Below are 23475 nucleotides of genomic sequence, written 5' to 3'. Positions count from 1 at the left end.
CCGCGTGCGGGATTTTCGCTGATCCGCTCGGCGTTCGGCCGGGGGAGCTCATATGGCCGGCGACTTGTTGTTGTTTGCGGGTTTTATGGCGCAAGAGCTCCGATGGCCATACTGCGCCAAACTAGGTAAGCTAAAAATACATTGTTAAAAGTACACTAAGACTAGACTAGAAGCTGGCTATAGTTTGTGTAAAATATCTGTAGTTTTGAGAAAAGCTAAAAGACGTTCAAATGATATGAGAGGCTGTTCCCCTAGAACCAAGACAGGGTGAAACGGGGTGCTGTATTTAAAAAATTCAGGAAAAAAGGTCTTGTATTGTTGTAGAAGGCCACGGCAAAGAAAGAGAACATGTAGAACAGATAAAGTTTCTCAACAGTACTTGCATAATGGCGGTTCCTCACCTATCAGCAGGTATTGATGAGTAATGAACGAGTGGCCAATTCTCAAGCGGCACAGGAGAACTTCGTGGAAACGATTTTTATTATAGGACGTTTCCCATGTGCCAAGTTCTGGTTTAATGGCATGAAGCTTATTATTATCGGCTAACTTCCATTCAGACTGCCATAACAGTGAAAGTGAAAATCTCACAGACATTTTAAGGTCTTGGTAAGGTATGCGGATATTCGATGGTAAAAGGTTCCGTGAAGAGGCGGCTAGTCTATCTGCAGCCTCGTTGCCTGCAATGCCCACATGGCTCGGGATCCAGCAAATTATGATGTCATTCTCACCAGCGAGTCCTTGTTGAACTTTGGCCCGTACGAGTTGAGTCAACTTATTCGTAGTTGATGTAACAGAACATACTGCACTAAGAACACTTTGAGAGTCTACAAAAAGAATAGCTTTCATCACTTTGCTCCTGATTATATATTCAAGGGCTGTTAGAACACCATATAGTTCCGCAGTAAAAATGCTGGCGACATTGCTGAGGCGAGTGACATGACTAAACGAATTTGAATAAACAGCGGAGCCGACATAAATTGAGGACTTGGCACCATCAGTGTAAAACTGGCAGTAATGTCTGTATTTTTCTTGCAGAGCTAGGAATTCCTGTTGTAGAATAAGTGGAGAGACGTTATGTTTATTAAATTTTGTAAAATACCAATCACAAGCTATAGGTTTAATATCCCATGGGGCAGTATGACATGCCCTTTCTAGAAAATGAACATCCTCACGTGGTAGGTTAAGGGAGTGGCGGAGGTTCTCAAAACGAAGACTCAAGGGTTGAATAACAGTTGGTTTATGGTTAAAAGTGGAACAAAACTTTGACTCTCGAATACTACTGTGGGTTGGATGGCTGGGTTCCCATAACACCTCGTAGGCATAAACTAGACTCAGATACTGCCGCCTTTTTTCAAGAGACATTTCATTGGAGTCAGCATACAAACTTAAAACAGGAGATGTCCTAAAAGCACCGGTTGCAAGACGCAACCCAAGGTGATGGACAGGGTCAAGCATTTTTAAGGCAGATGGCCGGGCAGACGCATACACGATAGCACCATAATCAAGGCGCGATCGCACAAGAGAAGAGTACAAACGAAGTAGACACCTCCTATCGGAACCCCAAGACTTGTGTGAAAGAACTTTCAAGATGTTCATCGCCTGTAGACATTTTTGCTTCAACCACTTAAGGTGGCATAAAAAGTTCAGCTTGCGGTCAAAAATCACACCAAGGAACTTATGCTCTGGTCTAACTGCAATGTTATTTCTATTTAAAGTAAGATTTGGATCTAACCAAAGTCCACGCCGCAGAGAAAAGGGCACACAGACTGTTTTCTCTGAAGAAAACTTAAAACCATTTTCATTTGCCCATTTAGTCATTTTATTTATAGTTAGCTGCAGCTGCCTTTCACAGCTAGACATATTACACGATGCTACAGAAATTTGAATATCATCTACATAAAGGGAGTATGATACGGAGGGAGGTATAACATGGCATAGAGAATTAATTTTTACAGCAAAGAGGGTGACACTCAAGACTCCACCCTGAGGAACCCCACTCTCCTGAACCAACGAGTCGGAAAGTGTTGTACCTAGCCGTACACGAAAAGAGCGATCACATAAGAAGTTCTTGATGCAGTGAAGTAATCTCCCGCGTACTCCATATTCAAAAAGGTCACGCAGGATGCCATGCGGCCAAGTGGTATCGTAAGCCTTTTCCAAGTCGAAAAATACCGATACGCAATGCTGCCTGTTGACAAATGCCTCCCGTACAAAAGTCTCCAGCCGAACTAAGTGGTCGGTAGTGGAGCGTCCAGGTCGACAGCCACACTGATTTACATCCAAAATATTATTTTGCTCAAGGAAGTAAACAAGACGCTTGTTGATTAACCTTTCATACGTTTTTCCCAGGCAACTTGTCAATGCTATTGGCCTGTAATTTGACGGGAGGGAAGGGTCGTTTCCAGGCTTCAGTACCGGAATCACTTCTGCCCGTTTCCACTCGGTGGGAAGCATGAATCTCTCTACAGGCCATTAAAATAAATGAGGAGAGCTGAGAGTGATTCCTTCGATAAATGTCGAATCATCTCATAGTGTATACGGTCAGGCCCTGGGGAAGAGTGCTTCCGAATATTCAAAGCCATTAGGAGCTCCACCATTGTGAACGGTTGATTGTAGGGTGCAGAGGCTCCTCCTGCCAAGCTGATTCTCATTCTCTCTACATCAGATTTTAACTTCAAAAATGCCGAAGAGTAGTGCGAGGAGTTTGAAACGGCTGCAAAATGTGCACCTAACAGATTAGCCTGGTCGTGCAATGAGGATGCAGATGGAAAGAGGGGAACTGTGAAACAACGGTATCTGCCTTCGACCTTGTGAAGTCGGTCCCACACTTCTTTTGCTGGGACATAGCTACTAATAGAGGACAAATCTCCCCTCCAAGACTTCCGCTTGGCCTGCTTTCTTGTCCAACGAGCTTGAGCCCTATTTCGCTGAAACTCTATTAAGTTCACAAATGTTGGATACCTGCGAAATACGCCCCAAGCTTTATCCTGTTTCTTCTTGGAGATGGAACAATCATCATTCCACCATGGCTTACATTTTTGGCTATTTTACAGGAAGTTTGAGGGATGGAACGAAGAGCGGCATTAATTATCTGTTCAGTAATGTATGTTGTGGCTTCATCATATGTTAAGGACTGGAACATGCGAGGTTTTAGGTCCGAGTTTAGGCTAAAAAGACTCCAATCTGCTTTTTTCCAGTTTCCAACGAGGGGTGCGTTTCATAAGGCTTGGTACAGAAACCAAACTCTCCAGGACGACTGGAAAGTGGTCACTTCCGAAAGGATTATTTAAAACTTTCCATGTAAATAAAGAAAACAATGAGGGGGATGAGAAAGAAAGATCAATAGATGTAAATGAATTGTGAGGTGCACTAAAAAAGGTTGGCTCTCTCTTATTCATAAGGCATAGTCCAGATGTTAATAAAAACCGCTCAAGAACCCCACCACGTGAGTCTTGACGGGCGCTACCCCACAAGGGGTGGTGAGCATTAAAATCTCCTAAAAGTAAAAAAGGATGAGGAAGCTGTGCAATAAGTCTTTGGAGATCATGAAGATGCAGCGGAATGCTTGGTGGAATATAAATAGACACAACAGTGATAAGGCGGTCCGAAAGAAGGCGCACAGCCACAGCCTCAAGAGGCGTAATGAGAGGAACCTGAGAGCAGGCTACCCCATTTTGGACAACAACTGCCAATCCACCAGATGAATTAGATGCGGGGCGATCTTTTCTAAAAACTTGATGGCGACACAACACTGACTTATGATGATCGCTAAGATGAGTCTCTTGTAAGGAGAGAGCAATAGGATGTAGATCATCCATAAAAAAATTAACATCGTCAATATTGCGTAAAAGACCGCGGCAGTTCCACTGCATAAAGTAAAAGTTGGTCATTCCTCTAAAAAGAAGTTAAAAAGTTGCTAAACTAAAGAGTAAAACTAGTTAAGAATATATAAAAAGTTGTAAATCTGCCGCATAACGCAACAAAAAATCAACGTCACTTTGGAGGGATTACAGGTTTCTTGTTTTTGTACTTACTTTTAGAAGTCTGCCACTCCATGTCGTCTTGCTCAGACGCATTAGTGGAGACTTCTGTACCCTCATCCATTGCCTCTACCTCTTGAGGCGAGGCCTTTGCTGCTGGTTTGGGCAGGCTCGGAGGATGGGGCGCCATGCCCCGTCCACGACCAGCCCCAGTCAAATGGGCGGAGGAGGTGCTGGGCGGAGAATCGCCCAAGTGCACCCGTTCCTGCCCCTTAGATGTTGCAGGAGCAGCACGAGAGCCATGCCGCTCCTTCGATGATGTTCTCTCCAGGGAGTGTGGGCGAGAGTGTTCACCCTTCTCCCTGGAAGGAGACTGCGGAGGAGGGACGGTTGCGGTAGCCACCGGCCCATCCTGGGTTTGGGAAACAGCCTGAGAGGACACCGGCTGTTGCCCTGTTGGAGTGCGAGGGTTCGCACTCTGGCTGGGAGGGTCCGTGGACCGCCCAGCCGAGATTGCATGACCCGGGAGCTGAATCTTCAGCTGGGGTGTAGGGGACTGCCGTGGCTTCCCATAGTCCAGAAAGGACGTTTGGGTCGCCACCGCTACCATCAGTGGTGCAGGTCCCCGCTGCACCACCTGCGAATAGCTGCCCTTGCGCGAGAATGCGAAACGACGGCGTGCCTCTGGGTAGGAGAGATTTTCTTTGACCTTAAGAGTAAGTAGTTCCTTTTCTTCCTTCCACGTTCTGCAGGATCGAGAGTATGCAGGGTGGGGTTCGCCGCAGTTTACACAGTGTGGGTCGTTGGTACAGGACTCTGCGGGGTGGTCAGATTTGGCACATTTCGCACATGTGGCTTTTCCACGGCAATGCTGGGAGCCATGGCCAAACCGCTGGCAGTTGAAACATCTCCGAGGGTTTCGAACATAAGGCCGAACCCTGCAGTGCAGGTACCCAGCCTTCACCGCGTCAGGAAGTGTGGTGGATTGGAAAGTTAAAACTATGTGCTTGGTTTTACGTTATTGGCCATCACGACGCAAAGAGATGCGCCTTGCAGCAATAACTCCTTGATCAGAAAGGCCCTCAACTATTTCGGTGTCACTCGTCTCAAGAAGGTCATCCTCGGAGATAACTCCTTGGATGGAGTTTAAAGTGCGGTGAGGTGTGACCGTTACTTCGTGATCAGCTACAGTCCTCAAGGCAAGGAGAGCAGCACTTTGCTCACTTGATTCAATTTCGACAAGTAGGTCACCTGATGGCATTTTCTTGGCTTTAAATTCCTTTCCGACAACACCTTCGAGTGTTTTTGCGACAAGGAATGGAGATAATTTCGACAGCTGTTTCTCACTTTCAGAGTGAAGAACCAAAAACTTCGGGAATCTGGTAGGTGTAGGTGGTGTATTCTTTGTGGCTTGGACTTCGGTGCGGACCCTTTTCAGGGGCCGATCGAGGGAGGTTTTAGCGTGAGAACCCATAACATGGGGAGGAATGTTCAGTGCCCGGGTGCACCGCCCACCACGGAGCCCAACAAAGGGTAGGTAATGTGCCATAGCAAGATGGGCTTGGCTGACACAATTACTCTACCAGTGCTGCCCGGGCACTATACCCTAGTGTGGTTGCAGGGACAGGACCTGTTTCCACTCAAGGTTGGCCCTTGCCGCCTAAGAAGGTGAAAAAGGAAGAAAGAGAGTGTAGAAGAAAAGAGAAAGAGGTGGGAGGAAAAGTAAAAGAAGGAAGAATAGGGTAGAAGAGGCGACTGGCTGAATCATCCTGGTCGGGCCAAGCCAGGACACCCGTCTACGAGAAGCAGGGGCCGAAGCGGTGTATTGCCTCGCCCGGGGGGCCCCGAAGGGTCCAAACATACCCCGGGCTCAGCTCAACCACCAGGGTCCCCTTTTCCCCGGACACGGGTACGCCACGCACAGGCAGACGTGGGTGGGCGAACCCACATGGCTCGGGGTTCGTAGTGACGCCACTCACCAAGCACCTACTCTAAAGTAGGTGCCCCCTGCGTGCGGGTATGGTGGCCCACGTGGCTGGGGTCCGTGGTGACGCTACTCACCAAGCACCTAGCACACAAGGTGCAGGCGCCCCCTGTGGGGCTCGGGGTACGTGGAGACGCCACTCTCCACACACCTGCTTTCACAGGTGCCCCCTGCGGGGATGGCCGGCGACTGTACATACATATATATATATATATATATTGCTACGAGGAAGAAGACGGCGGGCTGCCTCGGCGCCACGGGCTCGAGACACCGGCTCGTGCCGGTGGCGCCGAGGCAGCCCGAACCGAAACCGACCACCTACAGTAGAAGTGGCCTAGTGGCACGGAGCGTCCGCCTTGGCTACGGGAGGTCGTCGGTTCGAAACCCACCGTCGGACATCCACCGGCTAAATGGGTACAAACGTCCCCCGACCCCCGGTGCTTGGGCTCCCATGCAGGGGATGACGTTTGGGAGAGGTTCCGCAAACCCCGCGAAGCCTAGCTACGAACACTTAACCGCAAGCGCTCGTCGGTCGCGGCGGTATTCCGCCTTTGGTGGCGTTGTTGCACTCGTGCAGACTCTCGTCCTTGGGAAACCAGGTGAAAAGTTGAACGCCTGGCCGATGGGCGCTCAAGATGCAAGAGTAGTACATCTCTATCTGCTACAAATCTGGAAAGAACCTTGAAGCTCCCGACTGCCTGTCTCGGAATCCAGTTGATACTTGCCCCGAAAACCATGGAGTACTCGTCGCCGCAGTGTCCCTAGCATCCTCCGTTGACTTCGGCACTGAGCAGCAGAAGGACCCCAAAAAGCAGAAGATTGTCGATACTCTTCAAAACCCTCACCTAACTCGGAGAGACAAACGTGGAACCCGCCTTTATGTATTCCAAAATAACATACTGTATCGCCGAAACTATCATCCGCATGGTCCTGATCTCTTGTTTGTCGTCCCCAGACACCCCCAAGCGAATATTCTTTTGGCATTGCATGACGGCCCTACTGCCGGTCATATGAGCCTTTAGAAAACGTACTTGCCTGCCCGTACAAACTTTTACTGGCAAGGCATGCACAGTGATGTCTTCAAATACGTCACATCCTGCATCAAATGTCAGCGGCGAAAAAAACCTACCCAGCCGCCAGCCGGTCTCCTTCAATCCCTGCCACCACCTCACTATATATTTGAGCGAGTCGGCATTGACTTCCTCGGTCCGCTTCTAAAGTGGTTCTCAGGCAACCGCTGGGTGATTGTCGCAATCGACCATTTCTCCCGGGACGCTGAAGCTTCCCTTTTCCTCAAGGTACAACCACAGAAATAGCCACATTTCTTCTTTCTCAAGCCATTTTACGCCATGCCCACCTCGCCAGCTGATCAGCGGTCGTGGTCGCGCTTTTCTTTCTCACATTTTTTAAGATCTTTTGCATGTTTGCGCCACTGTGCACACACATACGACTGCATACCACTCTCAAGCAAATGGCATGGTCGAACGATTCAATAACACACTTGCAGATATGCTGTCCATGCATGTTCAAGCCGACCAACGCCGCTGGGACGCAGTGCTTCCATTTGTAACACACGCTTATAACACTGCAGTTCATGACACACATGGCTATTCTCCATCTTCTCTTCTTTACAACCTTTTCCCAGTAACCCAGCTAGACACACTTTTTGCTTCCCGCTATTTTGTCACCCAGCTCTCCCCCAGCGTTGGAGAGCTGGGGGAGAGCTGGGAAGCAGCACGCCAACATACACGTCAACGTACCCGCGCTTCGCCCCAAAGACAATCACTGCGGCACAACGCCACCCATCGGACTGCAAAGTGTTTTGTCGGCGACTTAGTTTGGATTTTGTTGCCAACTAGACAACAAGGCAAAGCAACCAGTCTGCTTCATCGATATGCCAGATCTTACAAAATCGTCGCCCATATCTCCGACGTGACCTACAGAGTGGAACTCCCGCAACCCTTCCACGATCGCCGTCGTGCCTCAACAGACACTGTACACGTCAGCCGCATGAAACCGTACCATCCACAATTCACACCATAGCACCATCCTCCATCCCCTTCAATGCCTGCGCCCTTCGGTCGGGACGACCTACGCTTCCACCCGGGCATTTGCTACGAGGAAGACGACGGGCTGTCTCGGCGCCACGGGACGAGCCACCGGCTCGTGCCGGTGGCTCTGTGGTTGGACCGGGAAAAGTTAATAAGTCAAAGATGCGTACTGTCGGAGTTACTAAACTTCGAATTAGTAACTCCGACAGTACGCATCTTTGACTTATATATATTAAATCAGGTTTATTAGATTTTTATCAGTTTAGTGGCATAGAACCAGACTTGTACGTACTTCAACTGCTCTACTCAAGTTATGTAGTTCAACAACTTTTCTGAGCAGTTTTGCAATTTTCAATTACATATTTATTTCGGTGATTTGAAGTTTACTTTAATTATTTTTCCCGACTAACTTCAACTCAAATTATCAATTACTTTCAAATTTCAGTGGTAGGCTTGCTTGTAAACAAACATTCCTGCATAAACATCGATAAGATGTTCGAAACTGAGCTGATATTTGGAAAAAAGGGAGAACACGCGACTTAGGCAGAGCGGGGAGGGGGGAGTGGAAAGACACGTCGCAGGTGAGGCCGAGTAACCAGACTTGTACACGTTACTGAAAAATAGTAATAGATAGATAGATAGATGGGGATTACATTTACAATTGCATTTACAATTACTCAAGGCTAAATTGTAATTTAATACAATTACAATTACTCTGCCATAAAAGTAAGTGACCGCTACCCCAAAAAGTAATCCGTTACTTTCGTGCCGTTACTTTCAACATTATTGTCTTCAGTTAAGACACAAAGGGGAGCCGGTTATTCAAGTTCTTATTGTTGCAACCTGTTCCATTTAATGACCCTGAGTATTTTGAGCAACAGCTGACTCTTGAAAGTCTCGTCAGACGTTTTGCGTTGTTTCTTACTGAGTATGTAAACTGCTACGCTGAACACCCTTTGAACTGAGGCACTGGATGGGAGCGCCCTATTAACAGGGCGCTCCCATCCAGTGCCTCAGTGCAACGGGTGTTGGTCCTCATGAATGTTTTATGCTCTGCATTGGGCTTCTGCAGCAAAGCAATGGATGCACTCTTTACCTCGAAGATAGAGCAAAGCTTCGTCGTTGTAGCCAGCGCCTGATATTCGAGAGTTTGAGTAGATCGCTCCGATACCTCCGATACCACCGATAACAATGTGATGAATGCGAAAAGGCGGCGGCGGAGAATCGGGTATCCTTCTCGGAGTCATCGGACCGATCTACTAAAATTCTCCATTGTCGAAATCGCGAAGCAGTAGAAGTCATCGTACACCTAGCCAAAACTAGGATAATAATTTATTTATGTCCATCTTACTATACCGGCACATATTGCCAGAGAATAGCAAAACATAGTTGTAACAGTAAGGTGATAATTGAACAATAAATAAAGTTTGGCTCGATATTCTTCTTCCTTTGGTTCTGAACATGTCGAGCCTCGGTTGAGACGTTGGTGAATAAAAGAAAGTTTCGAGTATATAAACATAAGTAATCGAAAAAAAGTACACTCATAACAACAATTAATTAGAACGTCGATTAAAACAAGGAAATGTAAACGTACGTTTGCCGTGCGTACCTTCTTTGATGCCGTTCAAAAACGCACGGAGCACGAACAGACTGCAGTTTACTCCGGTGTTCTCCAGACAGACGTCCGGTGATACCACAGCTAGGCAGCGAAGGGCATAGTACTAGCTAATCCCCGCTATGGCCACACTCACGAGTTTCACTCTCTCCTCAAGCCCAGAATATCAAGTCTACGTTAGACACCAATATGTTTAATTTGTAAAAATATCTGCTTGAGATAAGATGCGTCCTGCTGGGGTAAAAACAGGAAGAAGAACGCTGACTCACAAAAAGTGCGACTGAGAAGCAGATAACTTGGCTGGAATTCACAAATAAAGTGGGCCAACCCTACAACCTACCTTACAAAAGGTAAGTAGCTTTTAAAACAGGGTAAAATAAGGTGAAAGAAACAGAAAAAAAATGCATCCTGTTTTCTAAGAGAGGATGATAAGTGTGCAGCAACGAACAAGGATGCTTGTGACAGTAACACCTTTACATATTAAGGAATTGTAGTAGATCGTTTTTCTCCTCCGGTACGGTATCCCTGAAGAAAACGCCGCAGCTGCGCATGCGCGCCGCTAGCCTTCTCTGCATAGTTCAAGGTCTTGTGGCGGATTACGGAGCGCTATCCGGGTGCTTAGCGGGCTGCGGGAACGGCCTACTACAATTCCCTATTATCACATCTCTTTTAGCGGATTTTAGGGTAGACGGAGCGTTGTCTTGTGTTGTGGCATTATGAAAATGGTCGTAGTCACTATAACCGAGAAGGCCATTGTTAGTTATCGTCTGTGCACTTACCTCCTCGAGCTTCTCGAAGAGGCACACAAAAACTTGGTGTCCTCCTCTCCGTATCTTCGATCGCAAAGAAAAAACAAAGGGACTAAAAAATCGGATATAAATTACCCCCCCCCCCTTCTTTTCTTTTTTTTTTTTTTTTTGTAGAATTGCTTATTTGGACTTCTTGCCATTGTTTTTAGGGTCTAAAAAAATGGATTCAGGGGCTTGGTGTTGCGAAAAAAAGCTTTGCGGAACTGAAGAGTGCCAAGCCTCCCTTTGCGCAGGTCAATTCGCGTGATAGTGTCACTGCGCCTCGACTTTAAAAAAAATCAAAAGACAAAAACGCAAAAAAATTGCTTTAGAAAAAGGGGGGGGGGGGTCGGTCCTAAAAAAAATAAAGTAACGGATTACAAGAAATCCGTTACGTAAAAAATGTAAGGGAATTACTTTAAAATTACTCTAGAAAATATGTAATTATTTTGTTACTAAATTACTGGTAAATGTAAGGGATTACAAGTAATTTCGTTACTTGTAACGGATTACGTACAAGTCTGCGAGTAACTCCGGAATTACCCCTGAAGACGTGTTTCTTTCTTTCCCGGAGCTCAAGGAGAGGACGCATATGAAAACATGCTTGTCCTCACTTCTACCCAGCGTAGGAACTCTCGCCCATTACTGGAATGTTACACACTGCATCCTCACTCAAAGGAGGCAACAAAATGCTGCATCAGCTATAAAGCTCATCTCGGGCTCCTGTAGTTTGTGCTGAACTTGAAGAATCGCGTGCTAAAGGGTAACGCAAAGGTGACCTCTTTGCGTAGGCTCTCCTACCATAACTCAGAATGTAAAGATCTTCCAAGATTAAAAGATCGTTCGGGAAACCCTAATAATTTACTCAACGTTTTTACATAAAAAATGTAGTGCTGAGGAGTAATTTAAGTGCATTTTACTTCATGTACGACTTCAAGTAGGTTGAGGAAACTTGTGCTTTACTTGAAGTACATTTTATTGGCACGTAGTACTTGCACATTACTAACGCATTTTTTCTCAACCTTTTCGAGGAAAATACTACTCGCGACCTCGAAATAAAATCCCCAAATTTGAAAGCAAAAAAAAAAAAAAAAAGGCGTATTGTCATGTGAAAACGCGCTATTGTATTTCGAAACATTATCTGGTCATTTCTCTGATGAAATTAATAGCGGAATAAGACCGATACAAATAGGTGCCTTATAAATAGCGGAATAAGACCGATACGAATAGGTGCCCCCCCCCCCCCCCAAAAAAAAAAAAAAAAGAAACCGATGCACCTCTAAATATTCCTAAAACAATGCATGCGGGAAAATAAATTGCACAAATAATTGGAGCTTTAAATGAGTTTCTAATGTGTTCTTATAAAGTTTCTAATGTATTCTTATAGAGTACACATCGCGACACTGTTAGCGCGAACACGCATCGGCGCATTTTCGCATTTTACTTAATACTACTAGCCAGCAGGAAATTTGATCGCTTACAATATAGAACTGAATGAGCTCTTTCCGTAGCAATAATAACTTGGATGACATCCCTTTGTTTCAAAAAGAAAAACTGAAAAAAACCGCCGATCGCTTGTTGGTGCTAACAGTGTCGCGCAATAGAAACTCACTAGAAGCTGATTGCTATACTTTTGGTAAATGAAAACACTGCATAGAGGATGAAAGAACACAATGAAAGATAGTTTTGAATATACTTATACATTTTGGAAGCACATTCTATTTATAGTCCTTTAATTCAAGTACATTGGAACCCGTGTACTTACTACTTTACTTCAAGTACATGACCTCCCGTTTACTTTGTGCCTTACTTCAACTACTTTTTAGATGTACTTTACGCCACACTGTAAAATAAGCAAACACTGAGCGTTAGGTGGCACGTAGTAAGTTGTCATCATGTCGGCAATTATACCACAACCGGCGGGTGCCCTTTTCGAGTGGTTACGATCGTTGCCAAATTAAGTCGCGTGTCTAGTCTGAGCTTAAAATTAAGCTATTGAGCAAACTGTTGTCGCGACACGACCATATATTTATTTATTATTTCTTCATTTATGACGTACGCTTCTATGGCTTGGCTCTTTTTGAATGACACCGTATGTTGCAAATAGTAATTAGATATCACAGATATTACAAGCTGAGCGCTTACATATATCATATTCCTGATTAGTTATATATTATTGGCACTAATCGTCTTATATGTACTATCGTGGACACTGTTAGCTATAACACGGCAGCGGCGGCCGTCCCGTACCCCTAGCGCCCCATAGCAGGCGCCGTCCGAAACTCCGCGCATACGCCATGGGGCGGACTTGCTCTTCCTGCCTGCGAGCACACCCTCGCTTTGTCGTCTGCTAGGCGCACAGCAGGCGATGCCACAGTGCTGCTGGTCTGGTACCCTCGCCATAGCGAACTGGTCGCAAACTCATTTTCAAACGGCGATTTTTATTGGGGCAGATTGCAGAGTCATTAAGGCATTACGTACCCCTCTCTAATTTTTTTTTGCTTTTTTTAGAAACAGGCGTGCGCAATGCATTTTTAACATATGCGTTCGCAAAACAGTATGAGCGCAGCAGTTGTGATACATAAATAGACTGTTATACTCCGTTTCTCCTTAAGTCCGACCGCAGCGTACGCTACAAAACGACAGAGCCAATCAAATAGCGGCAAAAGCGCAACTTCACGGAGTGCATCACCGGGGGACCCAATAAGGTGCAAAAAGTGTGTTTTTGTCGCTCTTGGTTGGTCCTATCGTCTCGCAGCGTCCGCTGCGCTTAGACCTAAAGTGAAACGGAGCATTACTGCAAGTTTGTACCATAACAAAAATTGAATCTGCCGTGATATTACATTTAGTGGCGATGATTATCCTTAGCCAGCGGAGTCAGGGAATTAACCGTGGGCACGTCTTACGCGGTGGCTCGCTGAACCGTGTTCAGCGGAGATGGCGAGCGCTGTGGCGTCGTCTGCTCTGTGCCTAGCAGACAACAAAGCGAGTGTGTGCTCGCAGGCAGCAAGAGCGAGTCCGCCACACGGCGCAAGCGCGGAGTTTCGGATGGCGCCTGCTGTGGGGCGCTGGGGTACGGGACGGCCGCCGCTGCCGTGTTGTAGCTAACAGTGTCCACGATAGTACAGTATAGGATGATTAAGTGTTACTTCATCATCGGAAATTATGCGCACTGCATTCTCTCATCTTGTATATTGTTGAAGATAGAGTAAGTAGGCAGGCGAGCAGGTTGATGCTACAGTTTGGAAAAACCGGAGACGGCGGACAAAAAAGGGGACAACACACAAAACGTTTTTATATGTTACACCATTCACAAAGAAGACGCGTTTCTGGACATTGCTCATGTTTTGTCATCTGACAAATCTGTTTGGGGCATCAAGTTTTACTAGTCACGTTTACGTAATTCTGAATTTGACCGGAAAGAGGCAGAGTTATCTTCTTTTTTTATTATTATTTTATTAGTGTACACCTCTGAAACACGGCATATCAAACATAATTTTGATTACGTAATTGATTATTCTGAAACAGTTGGATAAATATCATTTTGCTTCCTGCGTGGATTTAAATAGCCTCCGAAGCTTCTATCGCGTCACAAACACAGTATTAAGTTCACTCCATTTCGCTGTCGTCAAGAATCCGGTAACCTACCTACTATGTATACGGTTGGGACATCGCATTGGGGGCTTTTTAGCATACCGTTACCGTGTTCCGCGTACCGCACTACCGGAGTTTTTGCAGCATGTTTTTAGGCGCGCGCACAGGTGTCGCATATCGGTAACCGGACAAAAGCTCACCGGACAAAAGCTCACCGGACAGAAGCTCACCGGACAAAAGCTCACCGGATGAAAGCTCACCCGTTTTTTGACAGACCCGGACAAAAGCTCACCCGTTTTTTGACAGACCCGGGCAAAAGCTCACCTCGATTTCTTTTTTTTTTTTTCATACACGGGCGAAACACGGGCTGAAATAAAGGCGGACGCAATGGACATTGGACCACTTTTAGGAGACCTTGTAGCTCATCCACCATTGAGTTACGAATTTTTTTTTAAATACTTTGAAAGAACGGGTTTTCGGCCTTTTGGAAAAGTACAAGACAGATAGATGACCAATTTAGAAAATTGTGAGGGATTTTAGATAGGCTCGGGTTCCTTCCACCACAGCTTGTTCCACAAGAACTAACCACCAGGGAAAAGTCTACCGGTGACATCGGCTACCTGCTGGACTACTTTGATTGCACGTATGTCAACGGCCGCTTTCTTTATGCTTCTGTTCCATCTGCGGCGGCACCCAGAGCGAATTCTTCCCTTAGCCTGACTCTGCGCCGACGGCGACCGGAGTTTCCCCCGGTACGGTGGAATATGTACGACACCACTCTTCAAGATAAAGACCGGATGAACACCTCCGAAAGATAGAGTACCGGGTTCCAGAAGCTCGTCGGCCACGCCCATCCAAGCGTCTTGAGGCTGATTGAATACCTACAGCAAAATCAGGCGCTCGTTGCCATGGCATTGGCAAAAGCCCGGAGAGGTGAGCCTACAGTAAAGCGGGTGCGAAAAATTACTCTGCACCTGCAGAATCGTCTTAGAAATATTTGCGAGGGCTTGCATGTACATCGAGACCTACCAAGACAGCTGGAGCTAGTGGGGGACTGCATTCGCTTCTAACCAATCGATAAATAAACTTGTTTCTATTAAAATCAACAAGCCATGCGCCTGTCAGATTTAATTTATCGTTGCCTTTTTGTGTCGCGCGCATGCACCTAAGTTGTCCGCACTCGTGTTAACACCAACATGAAATTTTCTCATGGTGAGCTTTTGTCCGGGTCTGTGAAAATATGGGTGAGCTTTTGTCCGGGTCTGTGAAAGAATGGGTGAGCTTTTGTCCGGTGAGCTTTTGTCCGGTGAGCTTCTGTCCGGTGAGCTTTTGTCCGGTGAGCTTTTGTCCGGGATTCCGCATATCATCCGGGCGCGCGCTTAAAAGGTTGCTTCAGAGGCTCCGGTAGTGCGGTACGCGGAACACGGTAGCGGTTTGCTAAAAGTTCCTGTTGTATCGGTTCCCTGCCGGTAATTCCGCCTTTATCCACAAGGAGACAGAGTCTTGTTTTGTACACCTTCCTATTCGAGCAAACAGCAAAAAAAAAATGTAGCTTTCACTAGTATATAGGCACCTTCTTTCTCAATCATACGACCTTTGCCAATTGCTAGGGACTCTACCCTTTCTGTCTATACTTCGTTATAGCTTACGATGTACCGCCACGGACGCCACGAGCCATTCCCGCCAACCCAGCGCTGCGAAGGCATCACGTGAATACACGCCTCGCGCGTCGATGAGTCTCTTCCGGGGGTGACGCGACTCTCACACGGCACTTGAATGGCTCCAATGGCTTGTGGCGTCCTCTGTCGGTCCCAGGGTAAGGTGAAACGGAGAGCAGTATCTCCGGACGAGGGGCCAAAGGGCAGCCACTCCGCTGCACCTTGCAATCTGCTCGGTGAGAGTTCATCGCCACGTATCGTTTATTCATGTAACGAGCGCGGGGTCCGTCTATTTTGAGGAAAGCATTCGCCAGGCGCCGCGCCGACAATGGACGACTGCGTGGGCAGCGCACTCTGCTCCCTCATTACGCTTTGACCTGGCAGGGCCGTAGTTGGGCCTCATGTTTATTTCTGCATCTGGTTACTGATTTTCTTGTTTTGTTTCTCTCACGCGCCGGTCATTTTTGAAGGCAGAATTCGCGGAAAATTACGCAGATGGTGACGAAATGTATGCATTAATAATGTCGCGACGCCAAACGTGTTCTGGGAATACCCCGAGCAGAATAAACTTAGGAGATGAGGGAAAATTCACATCCAATTTCACTTTTTGAAAAAAAAAAAAGAGCTAGAAAAAAGAAAAACAAATGTTAAGTAAGGCTGTTTACGTGTCGCCACGTTTATTGTGTTATTTTTTTGTTTTTGTTTTTTTGTTTTTCACGAAAAGTAAGTAGCTTTGGTTACGTCAGTCAAAATATCTCGCCTTAGACTGAATATTTTTTTCTCTCTCTATGATACGTTCTAGTGTTGTAAGAACGTACTCCTCCCCAGGGTATGCATCTTTTTTTTACATGGCAGTTGCCGCATTGATATGCTGAACTTCTGTGAGGGTGAAAACCTCTATCGGCTTTCGCAGTGGCATAGAATGGTTTTCACGTTTCAAGCGTAACGTGCACTTGCTTTTAGTTTGACTTGCCTGCATTTTTCCCACTTTTTGCAGGTCAAAATGTGTTATTTTTTTGTATTGCATGCTCTATAACGGAATCGCACGGCTGGTGACTAGGGCGAACATAAAAGGTTTAAGCGATATAATAATATAGATTCGAAATATTTTAGACTAAGAGGGGCGTAATTTCATGTGTTAAAAAAAAAGCTCGATGAAAGATCTGAAAACTTCTCCTGAAGTTTTCATCGAGGAAGGGAAGAGTATGTGAGGTCCATCGGCACCACTCTTGTATTTGATATTAAAGCTGGCTTCAACCGAAACTTGCGAATAAACTCATTCACTTTAAACCGTGCTCGCAAATCAGATCGTCCTTTTATACTCCTTACGTAGAATGCCGGTCCTACAACGCCTTTCGAGAGAAGTTAAATAAATTATGACGCAGCATATTGCGAATGCGTGGCACCTTCGAATCAGTCACTGAAAAATGTATGTCCACGACCCTGACTTTCTTTAAAAAGCTTTGAGCACCTTGGCGCGAAGAATTTGCGTACAACTTTCCAGTCGTGTCGCGAGAGTAAACAGTAACGATATTTATAATAACTGTCTTTATGAGACCGGAAGGGGTACTTTTTTTGTGGACATTTCCTTTGTTCTTTAACGGGGACTTCAGCAATATTACTTGCTTTTGACTTACTCCGCACAACGCACCCTTGTTGCTATAAATAGGCCCTGCGATATTCACGGCAACAGGAACTCAGAAACACCGCAAATGCGAAATAATTCAAGACAGAAGAACACTGCATCCATCTGGTTCTTGAATATGATGGATGAAGGGCCAGCACCGCTTTCTGAACGATAATGTGACACCAGAGACTCTGATGCGGAAAAGTGAAGAAACTTTCGATTCGAAAAAAAGAGAGAAGTCCCAGAATGTCTCTTTCTAGACGTTCTCCTACTCCTGTTTTTTTTTTTTCTTTTTTTCATTCGAATTCAAATTTTTGTTCTCAACACAGACTGAGGTGTTGCATTAATATTAGTTATCGCCAGCTTGTCTGAACACTCACTGTTGTTGTTGTTTTTTTCTCTAACCACTTGCTTATTCTGAACTCCAGATAATGCGACATTAATGGTGTATTCGCACGAGAGATCTTTATCCCCGGAGAAAGCCGAGTACGTCATAGAGCTGAGAGAAGGAAACGGCACAAGGAGGAGGAGGAAGTGGAGAAAATCTAAGCGGGCATTCGCACGACGGTTTTCGCAAACCTGTTGGCGACTTTCGGGGGCTCATTGAACAAAAAGCAGGGAAAGAATAATAAACAAAAGACACCCCACACTTCAAGCCTGCTGGCGACTTTCGGGGGCTCATCCAACAAAAAGGCAGGCAAAAAATAATAAAGAAAAGGCCCCCCAGACTTCAAAGCTGTTCGTTATTACCCCTCCCCAAAAGCAGGGGGACAAAAGAGGGGGCCCGACCGCTCCGACGGATACCGACGGAACGGCGGAGATTCTGTAGGCCTGTCACAGATTCTCCTCGGGACCCCGCGACCACACCGCGAGCTCGGGGGATCAGCGAACATTCGTGACGCGGAGCACGTGACCTCAAAACTCGATGACGTTTATCTTTCTCCTCGGGAAGAAACTCCGTCGTGCGAATACACCATAAAGCACGTTAAGGTACTACCATTCTTGACCGCCTATAAGGTGCGTAGGGATCTAAATATGGCGAAACTTAATTTTGTTATCTGTATTGCTCATAGTTTATACGTATATGAATGGTGGAAGAGGAAGAAGATGAGAGCGCCGGGAGCGTCGAATCACGGGACTCTGGTTGTGAAATCGTCTCTACACACTGTTCGAACGCGCTCAAACGCCGAACGCCTGTGTCCGGCGTTCGAACGCCATACAATGGGCCAAGAGCAGATGACGCTCTCGTCCTTTTTGATTGAAGGGAGAGAGTGGGTAAAGTAAAAAACATACATCCTTTCCGTCTACCCACTATTGCTTCCAATCAGAACTTAACGCCCTGACATGCCCGTGCAGTCTTATCTTCAGTTTTCTTCCGGATAAGAAGGAAACCAGAATGTCTTTAGCTTTGCTAGTGTGCTCTTCGTTCCTCGTAATTCAGTGCATTAGATAATCGGCAATGCGTTGAATTCTATTACAAGCAACAGTAACACGTGAGCCGAATTTAGCAGGAGAGGGATTACGTAATCGAAAGGGGAAAGTATAGGCGGAGTTTGACCAAATGTCTTGGGTAAAATAATTTTTTTTAACACTTTTTCGTGTTATATGAACTTCCGCGCACCTGTGGGTTGCGGAGAAGGACATTCTAGCTCGATGAACAGTGGTGGTTTGTGCGTTTGCCGGTATACACTGTCCTTCTTATCCAGCCAATGACACTAGACATGGGAAATGTGTACACAACAGATTATGGTCAAATTTAAGTTAATAATGCTCAAAATAAATACCACCACGTGCTTTTCGCGGCATAGCGTAGCTCCACAGATGAAAAAAAAAAAAAGAAGGCAGTTGCCATGACGACTTATGTATGTGACGTCCCTAGTGGCTGGCGCACATGACGGTCTGAAAGGAGCTTCTATCACATTCTTAAAGAACCCTTGAAAAGAAAAAAAAAAATTTTAAACAATCTGGTTGGGACACGTGTGCGAAAAAATAAATTTTACGCGAAAAAACAATTTTAGAGCAATATTGACGGCGAGAGATTAATTAGAAATTTACTGCGGGAAGTTCATGACGTCACGGGTGATTCGGAAGGACCATATGGGTCGTAAAGGCGAAGCCGATCGACCTCTCCTTCACGTGCCCAAAATGCCGAGAGAGAGAACAATAGACCGATCCCACCAAGCGTTCCACGCATGCGTGACGCCGCCATAACTGTAGTTAGTAGGAGGCAGACGCCAGTTCACGCGACAGCTCATGCCGCCTCGTGCTCTGCTCGCGCAGACCTCCAGCAGGGTTGTCGCGTGTGCAGAACGACTACAGCTCCCACGATGCATATCGGCAGCGGTGGCGTACTCATACTAGCTGGTGAGATCGGTCGTCAATATTGATCTAAAAATATTTTATTTGGTGTAATATTAATTTTTTGACAAGCGGGCCCGAACCAAATTATTAGAAAAACATTTTGTCTTCTTTTCAGATCTCTTTAACTTGTATCTGACTACTAGTGTTTACTATTATTTTGTGCTTTGTTTTCTTGCGCTTGTAGAAACTCTTCAGCACTGTATTTTTTTACACCAACACAAACTTACCAAACTTTGAAGCGTGTGATTGGCATGCGCACAAGCAGAATTTAGTGTAACACCCTCGTGCGGTACACGTCTGATAAAATTTAGCTGTTCATTAGATTCATTTATAAATTGCATAGCCTGTGAGTTAACTTGCTTGTTCATCGAACGTAAATTTATATGAAAGATAGAATATCATCGATCGTTCTGGGGGAAAATGTATGATAGAATTACTGTTGCTTATATTTCAGAAAAATGTATGACTTTAGAAAAAAACCATAACGATATTAAATCTTCCTCGAATATTTTTTGTTTCGAAAATGCTTATTTTCGTTGTCAACCTAAAGATACCTTCACTGCAAAAGCTGTATGCAATTAAAAACGATTTCATACCTCAAACAGAAAATTCAGTAATATTCGACTGAGCATAGGTAATACCTTTGCTTAATCGAGTTCGCTAGACGTATAACAGAAGACGAGTTTCAATACTCCACACATCTCCACGGGTAGTTTGTAAGGGAGAAGTACAGCGCCTGCAGCTGATGATTATTTTGTTGGAGGTTAAGAATGCAGAATAAGCACTTCTCTCAGAGCCCCCACTATCTCCCCTTTAGAAGGGCGAACCATGGAGAGGAGGCGGGTTATTTTTTTTTTTTTTTCGCTTTCGTTGTGATAAAGTTAAAAGAATAAAGGGCTCTGAAGGAAGAGCTTGTACTGCACTCTTTGCATGCGAAAGAGACGAAAAGTATCGTAGCTTCACAATAACACACTCACATCATTAGGAGGAAAATTTATGCAGCTTCCCGTTGGCTGTGTCTGTTACACGATGAATTAGACGCATGTCCGTGTAATATTCGGTACTATCAAGGTAGCGAATCTCTTGTTCAGGCAGGGCAGCAATGTTGCAAGATGTGAAGCAAAGTGCAGCTACTGTCACGCATACGCGTGAACGCGTATGCGTGACAGTAGCTTCACACCCTGACCTAGCCCGCTGCCTGTTTAGGGTGTCCCACTGATCTCTATGTCTATTTGCTGGATCGCGTTTGACCAGCTCCGCCTATAGACGGGAATGCGGCCACGGTCGGCCATCTTTTTGGTAGAGTTATATTATCTCTAGCCATCGTAGTAATATGACTGACAACGCAATGGTGGCAGGCTGCCATAATATAGCCGTAGATCTAGTACACTGTACCGTGGGTGATATTTCTTGCTTGACTGAAGTTGTTCGACAAAGCAGATTCTTGAAACCCGGCGTGAACGGTAGCCTCATCGTTGAGAACCGGGTGACAGCTCTACGAAAGCACAGCACCGGGGGAAAGCAGCGCAGCTCGCATCGAAAGCAGACTTTTTACCGGCGTCTGCTTTCGATGCTTCTTTCGATGAAACTTTCGATGCGTGCTGTTCAGCTTTTCCCCGGTGCTGCGATTTCGTGAAACTTTCACCGGGTCCTCAAAGATCGGGCTACCGTTCACGCCTCGTTTCAAAAATATTTTTTGTCAAACAATTTCAATCAAGCACGAAATATCACCCACACTATTTTGATGACAGCCTGCCACCACAACTGCCACAACGCTGTCTGCCATGGATGGATGATAGTGGCTGCAGCAGCTGTACCTTGGCTAGAGGTGATATAACTCTACCAAAAACATGGCAGCCAGTGACCGCATTCACGGAGCGGGCAAACGCAATCCAGCAATTGTCATAGAGATCAGTAGGGTGTCCTGACTGCGTTTCAACTTTCGATGCTCCAGCGATTACAATACATAATTAACTGCAGGATATTGGAGGGGGGGGGGGGGTGCGAATCGCCTGATGAAATTTAAACAATGTGAACATGACTTCTGTCCGGTGGTTTCAATGAAAAGCAAATATAGGACGCAGCTAAACCTTAAATTGAAAATTATGGTTGCAGCGAACACTTCCCGCTCCTGTTTTGAGAAGGTATGCTCTAAGGCACTGGCTCACTTAGTCAACATTCCTGCAGGCGCTGTGAGACGCTGCGAGACGCGCTGCCTGCAGCGCATACGTCAGCTAGGTGGCGCTGCGTGGATCTACTATATCATAGCCTCCTCTATACTAACAAAGCCTGGCAGTTCGACAACTGAGCCATAGACTGCCCGGTCACAGATTTGAAGCGCGAAAATCTGGTAGCAGAGAGAATTTTTCGGGCAACCTGGACGTCAGCGCACAGCTTTTGCAGCGGCGAGGACCCGAACCATGGTTTCTAAACCCGACGAGAAAAGATGCGGTAGCGTTAAGAACGCGAGGAAGACGGGCGCACATCCCACCGCACGGGACAGGTGTGTTTCGGCGTCTCGCCGCAACGGGGCGCCCGTCACATGGCTCTCCTCTCACCCGTTGTCTGCCGCTCCACCTTTTGCATTTCGGCGGTCGCTTCTCGTGGCGAACTGCCAGGCTTTGTTAGTATAGAGGAGGCTATGTCTATTGGCGACGTGCGCGATCGAAAGCGTCGCTGTGGTCGGCCGGCCATGATTGACTCAATGCTGACTATGACGTCAGGAAAGGATTTCTCATCGACGAAAATAAGGGGAAAGCAAGAGCTTGATTTTTGGTGGTGTTGGCAGTGTCGCTTTGAGAGGGTAATGATTTCAAGCTTCCACCATGCTCATTGCCAACACCATCGAACTTGTTGTTGGCAAGGTAATGACGTCACGAAAGCTAGCCATGGGATGGCGCCACTAAAGCATCTCGCCACTAATATTCACTGACAGAATGCAAAGGTCAGGGTGTCTCTTTCCAACGCCCAGCCTCCAGCACGCGCTCCATACTTCCCGACCGCTTCGGCTGCGCGCGCGCGCACGAAGTGCACGTGGCGGTGAAGCGTTGTCGAATATCTAAAAAGCTCTGGCAAGAGCCAGGGCAACTGAAACTCCTTCTTGTCGTACTCACCTTGTCGGTGACTATAGTAGCCTCGTTCGATTTACCTACAAATCCTGCACCGGTGCAGGAAAGTGTAGAGTTGTGTACTGCCGGTCGTATTTCAATACACGTACCGCTGCCCTACACCTTTCTGCACCGGTGCAGGAAGTGCAGCTACACCGAACGAGGCTACTCATGTCGCTTGTGGGAGCGGTGTGAGTTGTTCCGGCGCCTGTATGACCATCCAATCAGACAATCTTGCACGCCGTATGGGTAGCGCAAGTTCGTCTGCTTCTTTTACAGGGGTTTCGGTGACGTCAGCACGCCGAGCTCAGATTGACTCTGATGGAAGGATAGCGGCTAGACGTCAAGGCAGCTTGCGTTGAAATCTACCCATTATCATTAAATCAGTGCCTATCAGAGCTCGGTATTTTGACGTCACCACATAAGAAGCAGACGAACTTGTGCTCCGCCCAGGTGAGCCTCGGAAATCCGTAGAGGATCCGAAGAACGGAAATTCAAATTACGTCATGCTGGCGAGCCTTGTCGTGAACAAAGTACGAATGAGGCACGGGAGCGGAATTCAGAACAGAGGCGAAGATGGTGGGAAAGTCCTCAGAATCGCGATCAGGAGAGGGCACAGAAGCGACAACCATGCTACAATAATATCGGATTACGCGAGTGCCGAAACACTATCGCTGTGGCACACCTTAAGGGGTGTGTAAATGATCTCG

The 23475-nt window shown here is 46.3% G+C and overlaps 1 pseudogene; it reads left to right on the top strand.

The window, feature by feature from the left end:
• Window positions 1–23475, top strand: part of LOC120850147 — a 124525-nt pseudogene that overhangs the window by 40249 nt on the left and 60801 nt on the right.

This window comes from Ixodes scapularis, unplaced genomic scaffold (assembly GCF_016920785.2).
Source record: "Ixodes scapularis isolate PalLabHiFi unplaced genomic scaffold, ASM1692078v2 PGA_scaffold5__190_contigs__length_132052651, whole genome shotgun sequence".
NCBI lineage: Eukaryota > Metazoa > Arthropoda > Arachnida > Ixodida > Ixodidae > Ixodes > Ixodes scapularis.
This window is presented reverse-complemented; position numbering and strand designations above follow the sequence as displayed.